This window comes from Sphaerodactylus townsendi, linkage group LG02 (genome assembly GCF_021028975.2).
Source record: "Sphaerodactylus townsendi isolate TG3544 linkage group LG02, MPM_Stown_v2.3, whole genome shotgun sequence".
Classification (NCBI taxonomy): domain Eukaryota; kingdom Metazoa; phylum Chordata; class Lepidosauria; order Squamata; family Sphaerodactylidae; genus Sphaerodactylus; species Sphaerodactylus townsendi.
Genome location: NC_059426.1, coordinates 9965153 through 9982252, shown reverse-complemented (window position 1 = coordinate 9982252; position 17100 = coordinate 9965153). Strand labels below are relative to the sequence as shown.

At 47.0% G+C, this 17100-nt stretch overlaps 1 long non-coding RNA gene across 1 annotated transcript; it reads left to right on the top strand.

Annotated features, from left to right (window-relative positions):
• Positions 1-12267: 12267 nt before the first annotated feature.
• Positions 12268-16105, top strand: LOC125427166. The gene is made up of 3 exons (XR_007243641.1): positions 12268-12327; positions 15577-15707; positions 16081-16105. It is a non-coding gene; the product is annotated as an uncharacterized LOC125427166 (long non-coding RNA).
• The last annotated feature ends 995 nt before the right edge of the window (positions 16106-17100 follow it).

The following is a 17100-nucleotide window of genomic DNA, read 5'->3' as shown; positions in this document are numbered from 1 at the left end:
ATAGTCTTTGAATCATTAAAACCCCATTAAAAGCAACGTATTAATATCCAATACAATAAATAATACAATAAGAGGCGACCTACTAACCAATCCCCTAAAAGAGGGGAGGGACGGCAGGATCCACAGATGTTAACGGGGGTGGGGGCCATCAGCGGCCAGCCTCCCCAAAGGCCTGGCGGAACAGTCCTTCCAATGCACTTTGCAGACAGATTCCAATGTGCAAGATAGCAAACTGCAACTTCAGCTGTTGTCAGCTGTCTGCTCTACATTGCAGGTCCACCCATCCAGCCAAACACACAGGAATCTCTCCAGCGTAGGGCCGAGGTGCGGCGGAGACGTGCTCGCCGGGTTGGCCTGCTTGCAGACATTGGCCAAAAGCTGGTGGAACACTGCGAACGTGAAGAACAGCTGAGAATCCAGGAGGCACAAGTAAGCCAGGAAGCAAGGGTTGCACTTCTTGAGGAACTGAGGATCCAGAAACAGCAGATAGCTGATGGTGTGAAAGCTGTGGCGTCAGCCATCACAATAGTGGCTGAGATAATGGCCAAGCGTGTGACTTCACAGCAGTCACACCCTCAGGTAACTGCGGCCGGCTGCACATGTTCCTCAAACTTGCCACAGGGCCAGGACACACCAGCACCCAGGGAACAGCCTCAACCCAAAAAACGAGCACACAAGGAGAAACACATCTTTGACTTGTGGAGGGTTCTCTGGGTGTTATTTCTCTATTGTTCGGTGTTATTATTGTACAGTTAACTGTTCATCATTAAACAGTTCCATGAAATGGTCAGAATTCGTGCTGAGCATTGCTGTCAAACTTTTACAGGTGCATCCACATTTGTGCACATGCCATCATTACATGTTGTTGTCACCAGCTGCACTGTGATCCCTCAAATGAACTGCGAAACACTTCCATTTCCCCCATAAGGAATCTCAGAGCAGCTTACAAGCGCCTTCCGCTCCCTTTCCACACAAGAGACACTTGCTTTGGGCTGAAAGAGATCTGGAGAACTGTGAGTAGACCAAGGACACACCCAAAAGACTCCCTTGCCCCTCAAGTGGAGGAATTTGGAGTGAAACCTGGTTCTACAGCGCACCTGCTCCTAAGCACTACACCATGCTGGCAGTTTACCACGCATAAAAACCATACCCTCACTGCTGGACTGGGGGATGAAGTGAGTCAGCTGAAACAGATGGTAACTCAGAACAAACATTTATTGAGCTTCACAGAACACAGAACAGCAGAACACCAAACACAACAGAGAAACTGACCAACCCCACCCACCCACCCCCCTCAAAAAAAACACCAAGCCTAGCCTTCCTCCTGTGATTTTCCCTCTCCAAAATCTGGGCAATGCTGGTCTTCATTTCCTGAACATCCCTCGACAGCCTTGCTGAGAGGCGCTCCAGGCGGGCAATTCTTTGGTGGAAAGATTTCACAGCAGATGAGAATTAAGGGAGAGAGATATATCAGCATCCATTGCGTTCATTCGTTTTTACTATTACAAAATGGCAAGCTGCACTGAGTTGGAACGCGTTTAAAACATCTGGCCCAGCATGCATTTATTAGTATTGGAATTACATTGCCAGAACACCTGGACCAATACACACAGTCCACTCAATACTGCACGCAGTCACACTTCCAAAAACAATGATGCACCTACAAATCTCTCCTATTCTTCCTGGTGCAGTCCTCTCCCTGTCTCCTTCTCCACGTTCCTGGCCCTCTGCACCTGCGGGCACGCAAGAGGGAGAACTTATAACCAAAAAGGGGTTTTCAGCATTGCTTACGTAATTTCATGTGGGACATTAAAGGGGTTTTTTTGCTGACATACGGTTGCAGCTTCCTCTTCATCATCTTCCTCCTCCTCCTCCCGTTTCCACCTCCACTTCTGGTGGCAGTTGTGAAGGTCCCACCTCCTCCTCTGCTCTTCATTCTCCTCCTCGCCCTCCTCCTCATGTACGTTAACGGCTACAGAGAGCAATGGCACGGATGTTCATCAACATTACCACTGCGTGGCAGCGCAGGTGGAAAACAGATAAGTGAAGTTACAGGTGAAGTACTGTCCAGAGGGGAGGGGCCGGGGTTGGTGCCACTGTGATGCTGGAATTCTTTTTTTTTTAACCTTCTCTGGCTAAACGGGCTCATCCACTTCCCAAACTCAGGAGAATACACCTTCACTTCATCAAGGGGCTCCAGTGTGATAGACTACATCTTGACCTCTCCCCTTATAGCAAGTTGCATTGATCTATTGGCCGTAGACAACTACTTGTTGAGTGATCACCTTCCTCTCCACCTTATCCTGGAATTGGATAGAAGAAATACTTCCTCACTCGAACAAATCTAATTCGTCCCTTTAATATAATACTGGAGATGGAAGTGGAACGGAAGGATGGATAGGGTGTGTATCGATATCCTAGGCTCCCAAGGAGTTTTGTCCATGAAAGGCAAGATAATCGAAAACTTAGTTCTGGAGGAGGCGATCATAGGGTTTGAATCCCCGCTTATGTAAAATCGATTTTTTCAAAATTACATGATTGGCATAAACGAACACCGCAGGCAATCTAGTGACAGAACCCTAAAAACTGGTTCGACAAAGAGTGTATAATGATAAGAAATAAACAGATCGCAGCTCTCTACAATGATTATTATCGCCTTCATTACCACATTGATCATGACCTCCTCCTCACAAAAAATCGGGAGAGAAACTAAACAACAACTCCAATTGCTCATGGGCAAAAAAAACACAAAGCCTGCAAGATGAAGTGAGCTGATTGGGAATCGCTGTTAAAGGCATCCCAAACAAAATGACACAAAGGGAATTCTGGTCAATAATAAACAGGACAAACTTATCCCCAGGGACCACTTTAGGGCAGATATCACCTTTAGAGAGAGATGTGGGGTGAGTAATTCTCAAAGAGTGTTTGCCGAAACCAACTCCATCCAAGCCACATGGCGACGGCGTAAATCCCAGTGGGTCCAAGAAGCTGGGATCCAGTAGAATTGTCCAAAGAGATCATCCCCTTGATACAGAACTTAAAGTCAAACAAGGCTCCAGGCAGCGATGCCATTATCCCCGAAATATTGAAAGCAAACCCACAATGGTGGGCAGACTTGCTCGCAAATCTCTTTACAAGGATCAACGAAAAGGGGATAATGCCGAAGGCATGGACTTCCTCCGTGCTGGTCCCAATATTCAAAAAAGGTGACCAAAACGATCCAGCAAATTATCGACCCATTAGCCTGCTCTCTATTATAGGAAAGCTATATGCTAAGCTTCTCCTGACTAGATTAGAGTTATGGGTCAAGCTGGAATTCACCCACAAACGGCATCAATACGAATGGTGTTTAGAAGGGGGACCTCACATTCTCATATGCCAAACAAAAAGGATGTACAGAAACACTATGGGTAACTTTAGGGTGGGTGCCTGCTGTCGGAGACACCTAATTTGTATGGACTGCTCATTGTGTATTGTACTACAGGGCACCTAATTTGTACTGTAGCAGCACCAAAATTTCACAGGACCCTTAGCAGACCCTCCTACTGATGCCACCCTGGTAAGTTGAGTTGTGGTTTTTTTTGGGGGGGGGGCAAGTTATGTACACTCGAAGGTGCAGCCCCCATCCCACATTGTTTATAATGGGAGATAATAGGAGATTTTGCAAAAGGAAAGCACTTACTCTCAGGTCTCCTTTCTGAAAACCTTGGCTTCCCAGCCAGGCGCCAGAGACGTGCCCTCTCTCTAAAATGCCTTGGGCACTGTAATGAACTTGCCCCACCCTGAAGGGTTGGCGTACAACAGGCCTAATGGAGAAGGCCTTGGCAACAGCCAGAGTCAGAGAAAAAGGCTCCACAAGCAGAGAACCCACCTGATTGGTTGGGAAAGGACCAATAACATTTGGCCAAAGCTAGGGGGAGCTGGTGTGCTTACAGCACTTAGAGTCAGTTCTGATCAGAGTCAGTCAGTCAGAGCAGAGTCTGGCAGAGAGGAGTCTGTCAGCTCTGGAAGAAAAGGATTCTGTCTCAGCAGAGTTGGCTGACAGAAGTCCAGTCCCTGTCTAAGCGGTGTGTGCTTGACAGAGAGAGGAGGCCCTGACTGGGTGCTGATTGAAGTGCCCTTCAGGAGCTTGGCGGTTTTAAAACTGCCCAGACCTATCGAGTCTGCCTGGCCCCTGGGTGTATCACCAGAATCACCAGTCTGGGAGAAGCCGGTCCAGAGGCAGTGAAGCCATATTAGGACTAGTGGGAGAGAGGGAGGGCAAGTGTGCCAGAATCTCCTGGGCTTAGACTGCGTGTTTAAGTGTGATCAGTGGGTATTAGTGCAGTCATAGTCATAGTCAAGTATTTATTGTTTGAGCCATTGGCTATAACAATACAGAAATACATGCAGTTAAAACAGTAACTTAGTTAAAACAATAATTTAAATTAAAACAATAATTTAGTTTTACATTAAAATATAAATTATTAGTGTTCGCAATCTCTAAATTAAAATGCCCCATCAAATACGTCAGATGTTTTTGCAGCTTCTTCAGCTCGTCTAAGTTAATCTCCAGTACTTTAGATTAGTGCAGTAAAGACTAGTGTCTGTGTGTGTAAGGACATTTATTGGTTCAAAGGTAAATCTTTCCTTAAGCGGCACCTGCGTGTGTCTGTGTGTGTCTGAAACTGAAGTAACATCTTAAGCTCTGAAACCATTAAGCGTAAGAACCTCTTTGAGCCAGTATTTTAAGAAACCTTTAGTTCTCAAAATAAATTCTATTTTTCTATGTTTAAGTTACCCCTGTGCCAGCCTGCGTTTATGTGTGAGAGGATTGTGTGTGCCTGTCTGCGTAACTAGATGCCCAGCCAGTTTTTGAGTCCCCTCCATTTTTGTTAAAGGGACTCTGAAGGACATTCCCCTCAGACCAAGTGTGTGTGTGTAAGGTGGGATCCTTAATGTTTTGGCAAACCAGTAGCAGTTTGGGGGATTTCTAGTTTTCTTTTCTTTTTATGGTGGCAGAGAAGTAAAATAAGAAGATCCCTTTACCCTAGCTTGAAGGATAGTGTGGGGATCCTTTAAATCTACATATATATATCTCGCCCTCCTTCTTCTCCCAACGGGGTCTCGAAGTTTGAAAGGGCCTCTCTCTTTCCCTGCGTATCCTTTATCCTTTACAGGCACCCACACAGCGCAGGACGACCGCCGGATGCCTCCATCACATTGAAGAACTTTGATTTTAAGGACTTCCATTTGGTCCTGGTCTGCATTGGGGTGCGATCAAAGCCTCGATCCTGCAAAAGGCTCGCAATTGCCGCAAAACTGCTCTCGTTCGGGAGATGCGTGCTGTGTATCAGTAGGTGCGCAAAGTTTAGCTCCTCTACTGCGGACAGTAGCAAGGCTGTTTCCTCTGGCTGCCAAAATATCCCTTTTCTCCCTCTGTGGTCGGACATGTTGGCTGTTTCACTGTACGGAGACCTTGCAAAACTGTTTTGCACTGTTGCACACACACACACAAAAGCAAACTTGACCAACCAGAGAGGTTTTCTCATTATTGGGCAGAAAGTGATACTGGCCTAACATGCAAGTTAACCTGGGACCAGAACTTTGCAATGTGGAAGGTCATTGGCTAGTTGCTCCCAACTGAAGAGTAGCCCCCCCACACACACACACAAACAAATCAGCAGACCAGAAACATTTTAAAATTTCTCCATTCTAGTACATAGCAGCCAAGTAGGACTGGTTATTGAACAAAACGGAGCCTCGAAGCATCAATGCATTGTAAATGGTAAACCGAAAGTACTCATCCTCCGGTTCCGTGTCAGCAGAATGACACTCGCCTCTTTCCAGGAGAATAATGGTGGATGTGTCCAAACTGGTTTTGCCATGTACATAGTGAATTTACGTGTTTCCGGTACTTCTGGAAATGCAGGCTACCTCGATTTGAAACCAATAGTAACAGTGCTTACAACCAACTGTTTAAGTTTTGCGAAATAAGGAAATTGAGCATCCTATCCTCTCCATGCATTCAAACCAACATTCCTTCCAAGCAAATGAGAATTGGGCGGATGCAGCAGTGCACATTGCAAAACCAGATCGTGTTTTTGTACCTTCGAAGCTTCGACAACCATTACGAGGAGTGAGGTACAGTGTGCCCGCGGTTTATGCTTGAAGCACCAAAATGACAGAGTATCTGCAGCAGACCCAACTTGTGATGCCACCCAGGTTTTGCACGGTGTGGGTCAGACGTCCCAAAGCTATGCACCCCCAAAGAGATTGCTCCTATCCCCCCATTGTTTCCAATGGGAGCTGATAGGAGATGCAGGGTGCAACTTGGAGGGTCCATAAATTAAAGAGTTCTCACTGCAGGAACCCCCCCCCCCCAATGTAACTGGATGTAAGTGGCACTGACAGTGATTCTAGGCTTGGGGGAACCTCCCTTGTGCAATCATTGTACAAGGCTGTACATTAAGAAACTGAACGATGTTTGCTGTTTAGCATTACACTTACAGTTTTCAAGAGCGACACCCACATGGAAACTATTTTTATAAGCTTATTTCAGGACACTGAAAGGTGAATGGCGAGAGGTATGTGCACAGCAAAAATGACTTGCCATTTATCCAAAATGGTGTGGATAGTTTGCAGACAGTATTTATTTTTATTTATTTTTATTTTATTAGGCTTTTATACCGCCCCATCCCCGAAGGGCTCTGGGCGGTGTACAGCATATAAAAATAACAATATAAAATAATTAAACATTTAAAAGCAGCGATAAAACTAGAAATTTGATTTACACAATAATCTCAGTAAATAGAGATATAATTAGAAATATGTGATTGGCGCCCAGCATTCCAGATTTAAAATTCCCTCTCCCCTAAAAAGGGAGGCATGGCGAGTCTCGTTAGATGGTAGGTGACCTAGGTGTCAGGGCCACGGGGGGGAGGGGGCACCATTAGCGGCCGGTTCCTCCAAAGGCCCGGCGGAACAGCTCCGTCTTACAGGCCCTGCGGAACTCACCAAGGTCCCGCAGGGCCCAGACAGCTGGAGGAAGAGCATTCCACCAGGCCGGGGCCAGAGATGTAAAGGCTCTTTACATTTCTGGTGTGTGGCATGGCCCAATGGGATGCTGGGATGCTGTGGATGTCCTAACAGTGCTCAAACAGGCAGATCAGAAATTCCTCACACCCCACCACAGTAAAGGAAAACTCCACCCCCTGCACTGTTGGGTTTTTCCTTGATTTCAGTCTGAGAATTTGTCTGCAATTAAAAAAAACCATGTTACATATTGCAACTCATGTGAATGCAGAGATTACAACTGTGAGATCACAAAACCATACACAGGGGCCCAGGTCTAGGGAGAGAAAGAAGAGTTGCTTCTCAGATGGCCGGACTCTGTACGGTAGTTTTCCGGGCGCATGTCCCAGCTCATCTTGCTGTCTCTCTGTGCAAGCTTGGTGTGCCATATGGTGTTGGTGATGGACAGTAAAGGAGGCCAAGACCAGGTGTGAATTTGCAGCATAACATAACTTTATTAACTGATTAACTTGTTAACGGTAAACTGTATCTGTAACTATGCACACATGGGGCACTGGAAAATTGAAGTTGTGGGACCACTGAAGGCTGCTATTCAGTCATCCCACCTTCCTTCAAGGAACCTCGCAAGTGCTTCCCGCACCTCTTTGCCCTCCCTGAGGTTCCGGTCAGCATAGGCGCTGTACACTCTGTCCTCCTCAGGTGGGACTGCAACTTTTTGCTGTTGCACCAGTTTGGTAAGAAGTGGCCCACCACGCCCATCATCCGGTGGAGGATCATGGCCAGCAGCCTCGCAGATGTTGTGGAGGACCACACAGGTGGTAACAATGTCACCAACATTATCTGGAATTACCTCCAAAGGGGCAAGAAGGCACCTCCACCTCGATTTAAGTCAGCCAAACGCACGGCCCACTACACACCTTGCCCGCGACAGTTTGTGGTTAAAGTACCTTTCCCGTGTGTTGTGGGGTGCGTTGTATGGCTTGATCAGCCACATTCGCATGGGGAAGGCACCGTCCGCCAAGACCACAAGGGTGGACCGCTACACTATCCAAAAGCAGTGTAGGTGCCGGGTGGAAGAAGGCCCCCATGTCCATCAGTTTAGTGAAGCGGCACCCACAGAAAACGTGGGAATCATGGCTTTTGCCCGGGTGTCCAATCTCCACTGTGTAGGATCGGCCCCTGTGGTCACAACAGGCCATGAGGAGTACGGAGGGAACGCCTTTCCTGTTTATGTACTCCCCCACATAGGCCGAAGGGGGTTGATAGGAATGTGGCCTCCGTCAACTGCCCCGACACACTGCGGGAAACCCAACTGCGCGAATCCCTCCATCACCTGTTGTAGAAATAGAAGAAGAGGTTGAAGGAAATGTGGTTACCTAATTCCATTGATGGGCACTCTAAGCTCATTGATGGTTCTCAAACTGGTTTTCAAAATGTTTTCCAAAGTAGAATTCTGATAAGCCTGTACTCCACCCCAGGGCACAATATAGTAGACCTCCTGGATCCGAGCAAGCAGCAATCCACTGTCACACAGTAGTGAGTAATCCAGACATCAAAGGCAAGCCTCCTGTTAGGGTTCCATTTGGGAGCACCAATTATTAAAACCAAATTTGCATCATTTTGTCAGACTCGCTGCCCTTTGTAAACTATTGCTTTGAGGTGCGCACAGAAAACAATTTAATTCAGTGTCATTTTAAAATAACAATTTTTTGTAGCAGTTCCTCCCAGAGCGGTAGCTCCCTATGATCCAATATACTTACACTGATGTTGGCACTATAAGACTTATGCCGTTTGTAATCACTAATGAAATGGGGGGGGGGTTTGCTGTGTTTTGATATGCACACCCACCTCTGCAACTGAATCTGTGAGCTGAACCACCCTGCAGAACAGCACGTCACTGACTGTCTTGCAGAAATCATGGAGTGCCTCCGCAGCACTTGTTGCACCGACACCAAACTGCTGCTTCACTAAACAAAAAGAGGTGATGTTGGCCAGATACCACACAGCCATACCAACTCGCATATCCACAGGCAGTGCAGGACGCATACGGGTGTCCTGGTGTTGCAGGTATGGCTTGAGGGTGTTGACCAGGCTCTGGAAGGTGCCCCTGGACATCCTGAAGTTGCTTATCCATTCCTGATCATCCCAGTGGGGGAGAACTAAGTTCTGCCACCAATGCCTGGATCTCTTTGGATACACCCAGAACCGTGGCCTCTGGGGTACTGCTACAAGGTTCATCCATCTCTGGCTACTGCGGTGAGCAACGGACATAGGGGAAGGGCCACAAAAGCACTCGCGACTCATCAACTCCACGAAGCTGCGAGTAGTTGACACCGCATGCCTCTGTAGGGAGTACATGGGCCTGTAGCCCAGGTATAAAACTAGGGACCGCACTGCTCAGAGCAAAATTCACAGTTAAATAAGGAATTGGTGGGCCTGTAGCCCAGGTGTAAAACTAGGGACCACTCTGAGCAAAATTCGCAGTTCAGTAAGGAATAGATGGCCTGTAGCCATCTGCAGTGCTGGGGGTGGAAAGAGGTGGAAAGAGAAAACAAAAAAAATTTCACACTGACTGCACTAACTCTACCATGCAATACTCAACACTGGCCTTTATTATCCATATTTCCTCCCCTTTCCCTTCTTTGTCGCTTCTGCACTTCGCCAAGGGCACGAGCAGGAAGAGGAGAGGGAGCAGGAGGGGGAGTCCGAACCAGACAAAGGTGAGTGGGTGCCTGGGGGCTGAGCCCATGTGTGGGTGATCCTGGGTCCTCCAGGGTCCACCACCTGCCAGCCAGGTGCAAGCAGGCTGTGACCAGGCTCAGGCGCATACCTGCACGTGCTCTGTTAATGATGCATCTCCTGGCAGCCCCCACCAAGGACTTCCAACCTGTCACACCTGTTCACAAACAATGTACAAGCAAAGACAGTGGTGTTCATCTGTTTGATTCTTACTTTGTTTGAACCAACCCCTCCTCCCTTCCCTCCCAGTCAGCAAATTGGAGCGGATGACAAGGAACGAACAGCTCACCAGGAGGATAGCCATGGATGTTCGCTAGCGGTTGGGCAAGCGGGCGGAACGGCGCACAGCTAAGGTTGCACCACTAAGGGCCCACCCTGTTCCTTGACTCGGAACCCTTTAAAATCAGATGGGTGAACATTCTCAACAAGTGCTCATTAGACCTTGCTGCCTGCTGCTTGTTGATTTGCACGTCACGTTAAGAGACCATCTTTGCCGCTCCGCGTCTTCAACCTGCTCAGCTGGTTTTTCTGGCTATTCACACAATTTTGGTAGCGCGGTGAGTGGACTGTGGTCCCATCGCGCTTTGACTTGTTCTCTCAATGGACTATGAATGAGTAGAAACGGACTGTGTGTTAGAAGTATTTTTTGGACATTTGATATGATTTCTGTTCATTGATTGCTGACTAGTATATGAGTAACAGTTAATACAGTACATCAATTTGTTACGCTTCCTTGTGTTGTGGCAAGTATTTGGGGGGTTGGCTAACCCGGTTCTTGTTCCACCACTATCGGGATGCCACCAGCAGTTATTTTTGTAAATACAACAATGGAAAAGGGTTCTTCAGGGTAAAATTAAACTATCTGGAAGATCAGTAGAACAAAGCCAACAGGTTAACAAGCAAAATAGACTGTTTTGTAGCGGATCTCCACACTTCAATAAAAACTCACCCCCAATAAGCAATGGACTTTTCCATTTAGGGCAAAAGAAAGAAGGTACTAATCCCCTTTGTCCTGACCACAGGGCACATACCTGAAGTCTCCATTATACACCAACATTGCAATATTTTAATTCTAGGCTCCATGAAGAAAATTCGCGTCAGCCGGTGGAAAGCTAATCAAGTGAGAAATCAGGAATGGATGCGTTTGAATCTGAGATGGAACACAAGGGATAAGTCTGCTCTGTAAGGTAAACTCAGGTGCCAGCCACAGAGGCACACAATGTTAATGCCCTTCTCTCTGTGCTACGCCTCTGTAGGGAATAGATGGGCCTGTAGCCCAGGTACAAAACTAGGGACCGCTGTGCTCTGAGCAAAATTCACAGTTAAATAAGGAATAGATGGGCCTGTAGCCCACATATAAAACTAGGGACCACTCTGCTCCGAGCAAAATTCACAGTTCAATAAGGAATAGGTGGGCCTGTAGCCCAGGTGTAAAACTAGGGACCACTTGTGCTCTGAGCAAAATTCACAGTTAAATAAGGAATAGGTGGGCCTGTAGCACAGGTATAAAACTAGGGACCACTCTGCTCTGAGCAAAATTCGCAGTTCAGTAAGGAATAGGTGGGCCTGTAGCCCAGGTATAAAACTAGGGGCACACACTTATTGCTCTGGAGCCAAAATCTCACAGGTTCAATAAGGAATAGGTGGCGCCTGTAGCCCACAGGTATAAAACTAGGGACCACTCTGCTCTGGAGCAAAATTACGCCCAGTTCAAGTGAAAAAGCCATAGGTGATACCCTCAGGCCCAGAGGTATAAAACTAGGGACCACTCTGCTCTGAAGCAAAATTGCAGTTCAGTAAGGGAATAGATTGGGCCTGTAGCCCAGAATTGGCAAAACTAGGGACCACTCTCTGCTCTGAGCAAAATTCTTGCGAGTTCAGTAAGGAAATAGGTGGGCCTGTAGCCCAGGTATAAAACTAGGGGACCACTCTGCTCTGAGCAAATTAGCCAGTTCAATGCCAAGGAATAGATGGGCCTGTGAGTATAAAACTAGGGACCTCTGCTCTGAGCAAAATTCATGCAGTTCAGTAGTGGGGGGGGAATAGATGGAAGGGCCTGTAGCCCAGGTATAAAACTAGGGACCACTCTGCTCTGAGCAAAATTCGCAGTTCAGTAAGGAATAGATGGGCCTGTAGCCCAGGTATAAAACTAGGGACCACTCTGCTCTGAGCAAAATTCGCAGTTCAGTAAGGAATAGATGGGCCTGTAGCCCAGGTATAAAACTAGGGACCACTCTGCTCTGAGCAAAATTCGCAGTTCAGTAAGGAATAGATGGGCCTGTAGCCCACATAGAAAAACTAGGGACCACTCTGCTCTGGAGCAAAATCAGAAGTTCAGTAAGGGAATAGATGGGCCTGTAGCCACATAGCTAGGAACCACTCTGCTCACAGTGGTGCGGATTCAGTAAGGGAATAGATGGGCCCAGGTATAAAACTAGGGACCACTCTGCTCTGAGCAAAATTCGCAGTTCAGTAAGGAATAGATGGGCCTGTAGCCCAGGTATAAAACTAGAAACCGCTCTGCTCTGAGCAAAATTCTCAGTTCAGTAAGGAATAGATGGGCCTGTAGCCCAGGTATAAAACTAGAAACCGCTCTGCTCTGAGCAAAATTCTCAGTTCAGTAAGGAATAGATGGGCCTGTAGCCCACATAGAAAACTAGGGACCACTCTGCTCTGAGCAAAATTCGCAGTTCAGTAAGGAATAGATGGGCCTGTAGCCCAGGTATAAAACTAGAAACCGCTCTGCTCTGAGCAAAATTCTCAGTTCAGTAAGGAATAGATGGGCCTGTAGCCCAGGTATAAAATCCAGAAACCGCTTCCTGCTCTGGAGCAAAATTCTCTCAGTTCAGTAAGGAATAGATGGGCCTGTAGCCCACATATAAAACTAGAAACCGCTCTGCTCTGAGCAAAATTCTCAGTTCAGTAAGGAATAGATGGGCCTGTAGCCCAGGTGTAAAACTAGGGACCACTCTGCTCTGAGCAAAATTCGCAGTTCAGTAAGGAATAGATGGGCCTGTAGCCCAGGTATAAAACTAGGGACCACTCTGCTCTGAGCAAAATTCTCAGTTCAGTAAGGAATAGATGGGCCTGTAGCCCAGGTATAAAACTAGGGACCACCATGCTCTGAGCAAAATTCTCCAGATTCCAATAAGGAATAGATGGGCCTGTAGCCCAGGTATAAAACTAGGGACCACTCTGCTCTGAGCAAAATTCTCAGTTCAATAAGGAATAGATGGGCCTGTAGCCCAGGTATAAAACTAGGGACCACTCTGCTCTGAGCAAAATTCTCAGTTCAATAAGGAATAGATGGGCCTGTAGCCCAGGTATAAAACTAGAAACCGCTCTGCTCTGAGCAAAATTCTCAGTTCAGTAAGGAATAGATGGGCCTGTAGCCCAGGTATAAAACTAGAAACCGCTCTGCTCTGAGCAAAATTCGCAGTTCAGTAAGGAATAGATGGGCCTGTAGCCCAGGTGTAAAACTAGGGACCACTCTGCTCTGAGCAAAATTCGCAGTTCAATAAGGAATAGAGATGCCGGGCCTGTAGGTATAAAAACTAAAGGTCCCTCTGCTCTGGAAACAGAATTCTCAGTTCAATGGGAATAGATGGGTCTGGTGGCCCCGAGTGTAAAACTAGGGGACCACTCTGCTCTGAGCAAGAATTCTCAGTTCAATAAGGGAATAAGATGGGCCTGTAGCCCAGGTGATATAAAACTAGGGGACCAGCTCTGCCTCTAGAGAGCAAAATTCTCAGTTCAGTAAGGAATAGATGGGCTTGTAGCCCAGGTATAAAACTAGGGACCACTCTGCTCTGAGCAAAATTCTCAGTTCAGTAAGGAATAGATGGGCCTGTAGCCCAGGTATAAAACTAGGGACCACTCTGCTCTGAGCAAAATTCTCAGTTCAATAAGGAATAGATGGGCCTGTAGCCCAGGTATAAAACTAGGGACCACTCTGCTCTGAGCAAAATTCTCAGTTCAGTAAGGAATAGATGGGCCTGTAGCCCAGGTATAAAACTAGAAACCGCTCTGCTCTGAGCAAAATTCTCAGTTCAGTAAGGAATAGATGGGCCTGTAGCCCAGGTGCTCTAAAAAAACTAGGGACCACTCTGCTCTAGAGGCAAAAAATTCCCTCAGTTCAATAAGGAATAGATGGGCCTGTAGCCCAGGTATAAAACTAGGGACCACTCTGCTCTGAGCAAAATTCTCAGTTCAATAAGGAATAGATGGGCCTGTAGCCCAGGTATATAAAACTAGGAACCACTCATTTGCTCTGCAGGCAAAATTCTCTCAGTTCAGTAAGAGAATAGATGGGCCTGTAGCCCAGGTATAAAATCCAGAAACCGCTTCTGCTCTGGAGCAAAATTCGCAGTTCAGTAAAGTGAATAGATGTGGCCTGTGTTCAAGGTATGAAAACTAGGGACCACTCTGCTCTGAGCAAAATTCGCAGTTCAATAAGGAATAGATGGGCCTGTAGCCCAGGTGTAAAACTAGGGACCACTCTGCTCTGAGCAAAATTCGCAGTTCAGTAAGGAATAGATGGGCCTGTAAGTTCAGGTGTAAAAACTAGGGGACCACTCTGCTCTGGAGCAAAATTCTCGTGAAAGTTCAGTAAGGAATAGATGACCTGTAGCCCACATATAAAAAACTAGGGGAATCACTCTGCTCTGAGCAAAATTCTCAGTTCAGTAAGGAATAGATGGGCCTGTAGCCCAGATATAAAAACTAGGGACAGCCTTCTGCTCTGAGCAAAATTCGCAGTTCAGTAAGGAATAGATGGGCCTGTAGCCCACATATAAAACTAGGGACCACTCTGCTCTGAGCAAAATTCGCAGTTCAGTAAGGAATAGATGACCTGTAGCCCACATATAAAACTAGGGACCACTCTGCTCTGAGCAAATTTCGCAGTGCAGTAAGGAATAGATGGGCCTGTAGCCCACATATAAAACTAGGGACCACTCTGCTCTGAGCAAAATTCGCAGTTCAGTAAGGAATAGATGGGCCTGTAGCCCAGGTATAAAACTAGGGACCACTCTGCTCTGAGCAAAATTCGCAGTTCAGTAAGGAATAGATGGGCCTGTAGCCCAGGTGTAAAACTAGGGACCACTCTGCTCTGAGCAAAATTCGCAGTTCAGTAAGGAATAGATGACCTGTAGCCCACATATAAAACTAGGGACCACTCTGCTCTGAGCAAAATTCGCAGTTCAGTAAGGAATAGATGGGCCTGTAGCCCAGGTGTAAAACTAGGGACCACTCTGCTCTGAGCAAAATTCGCAGTTCAGTAAGGAATAGATGGGCCTGTAGCCCAGGTGTAAAACTAGGGACCACTCTGCTCTGAGCAAAATTCACAGTTCAATAAGGAATAAGTGCGCCTGTAGCCCAGGTGTAAAACTAGGGACCACTCTGCTCTGAGCAAAATTCGCAGTTCAGTAAGGAATAGGTGGGCCTGTAGCACAGGTATAAAACTAGGGACCACTCTGCTCTGAGCAAAATTCACAGTTCAATAAGGAATAAGTGCGCCTGTAGCCCAGGTGTAAAACTAGGGACCACTCTGCTCTGAGCAAAATTCACAGTTCAATAAGGAATAAGTGCGCCTGTAGCCCAGGTGTAAAACTAGGGACCACTCTGCTCTGAGCAAAATTCGCAGTTCAGTAAGGAATAGGTGGGCCTGTAGCACAGGTATAAAACTAGGGACCACTCTGCTCTGAGCAAAATTCACAGTTCAGTAAGGAATAGATGACCTGTAGCCCACATATAAAACTAGGGACCACCATGCTCTCAGCAAAATTCACAGTTCAATAAGGAATAAGTGCGCCTGTAGCCCAGGTGTAAAACTAGGGACCACTCTGCTCTGAGCAAAATTCACAGTTCAATAAGGAATAAGTGCGCCTGTAGCCCAGGTGTAAAACTAGGGACCACTCTGCTCTGAGCAAAATTCGCAGTTCAGTAAGGAATAGGTGGGCCTGTAAAGTACGAGGTATAAAACTAGGGACCACTCTGCTCTGAGCAAAATTCACAGTTCAATAAGGAATAAGTGCGCCTGTAGCCCAGGTGTAAAACTAGGGACCACTCTGCTCTGAGCAAAATTCACAGTTCAATAAGGAATAGGTGGGCCTGTAGCACAGGTATAAAACTAGGGACCACTCTGCTCTGAGCAAAATTCACAGTTCAATAAGGAATAGGTGGGCCTGTAGCACAGGTATAAAACTAGGGACCACTCTGCTCTGAGCAAAATTCGCAGTTCAGTAAGGAATAGGTGGGCCTGTAGCCCAGGTATAAAACTAGGGACCACTCTGCTCTGAGCAAAATTCGCAGTTCAGTAAGGAATAGATGGGCCTGTAGCCCAGGTGTAAAAACTAGGGACCACTCTGCTCTGAGCAAAATTCGCAGTTCAGTAAGGAATATAAGTGCTTCTGTAGCACAGGTATAAAACTAGGGGACCACTCCTGCTCTGGAGCAAAATTCAGCGAGTTCAGTAAGGAATAGGTGGGCCTGTAGCACAGGAAGAGTATAAAACTAGGGACCACTCTGCTCCTGAGCAAAATCTTGCCAGTTCAATAAGGAATAGAGATGCTACTTCGTAGCACAGGTATAAACTAGGGATACACTCTGCTCTGAGCAAAATTCACAGTTCAATAAGGAGGAATAGAAATTAAGCCTGCTTCAGTGGCACAGGTATAAAACTAGGGACCACTCTGCTCTGAGCAAAATTCACAGTTCAATAAAAGGGAATAGGTGCCTGTAGCCTGTAGCCCAGGTGTAAAACTAGGGACCACTCTGCTCTGAGCAAAATTCACAGTTCAATAAGGAATAGGTGGGCCTGTAGCACAGGTATAAAACTAGGGACCACTCTGCTCTGAGCAAAATTCACAGTTCAATAAGGAATAGGTGGGCCTGTAGCACAGGTATAAAACTAGGGACCACTCTGCTCTGAGCAAAATTCGCAGTTCAGTAAGGAATAAGTGCGCCTGTAGCCCAGGTTCCTTGTCGGGTGGTGCTGCGGCTATCAGATATGATGAGGCATTTCGGAAAAGTGCCTCACATCGGCCGGGGCTCAGGTGGGACCTCATCCACGACAAAACTTGGATGACACGCGTGCTTAAAGTTCAACCGAGCAGCGGGGATGGGCAGAAGAGAAAAGGGTTTGGGCAACGGGAATCCCCCCGGCACGCATGCTGGGACTTTAACCAGGGATCCTGCAAAAAGGAAAAATGCAGTTTTGAACACAGCTGCTCCACATGTTTTGGGTCCCATACTCGGATCACCTGCCCACAACTTGCTTGCCCGCCCTGTCGGCGTGGCCGGAACCCGGCTCCGGCGGCTCCAAGAAGGACAGCGGCAGCCAGGGAG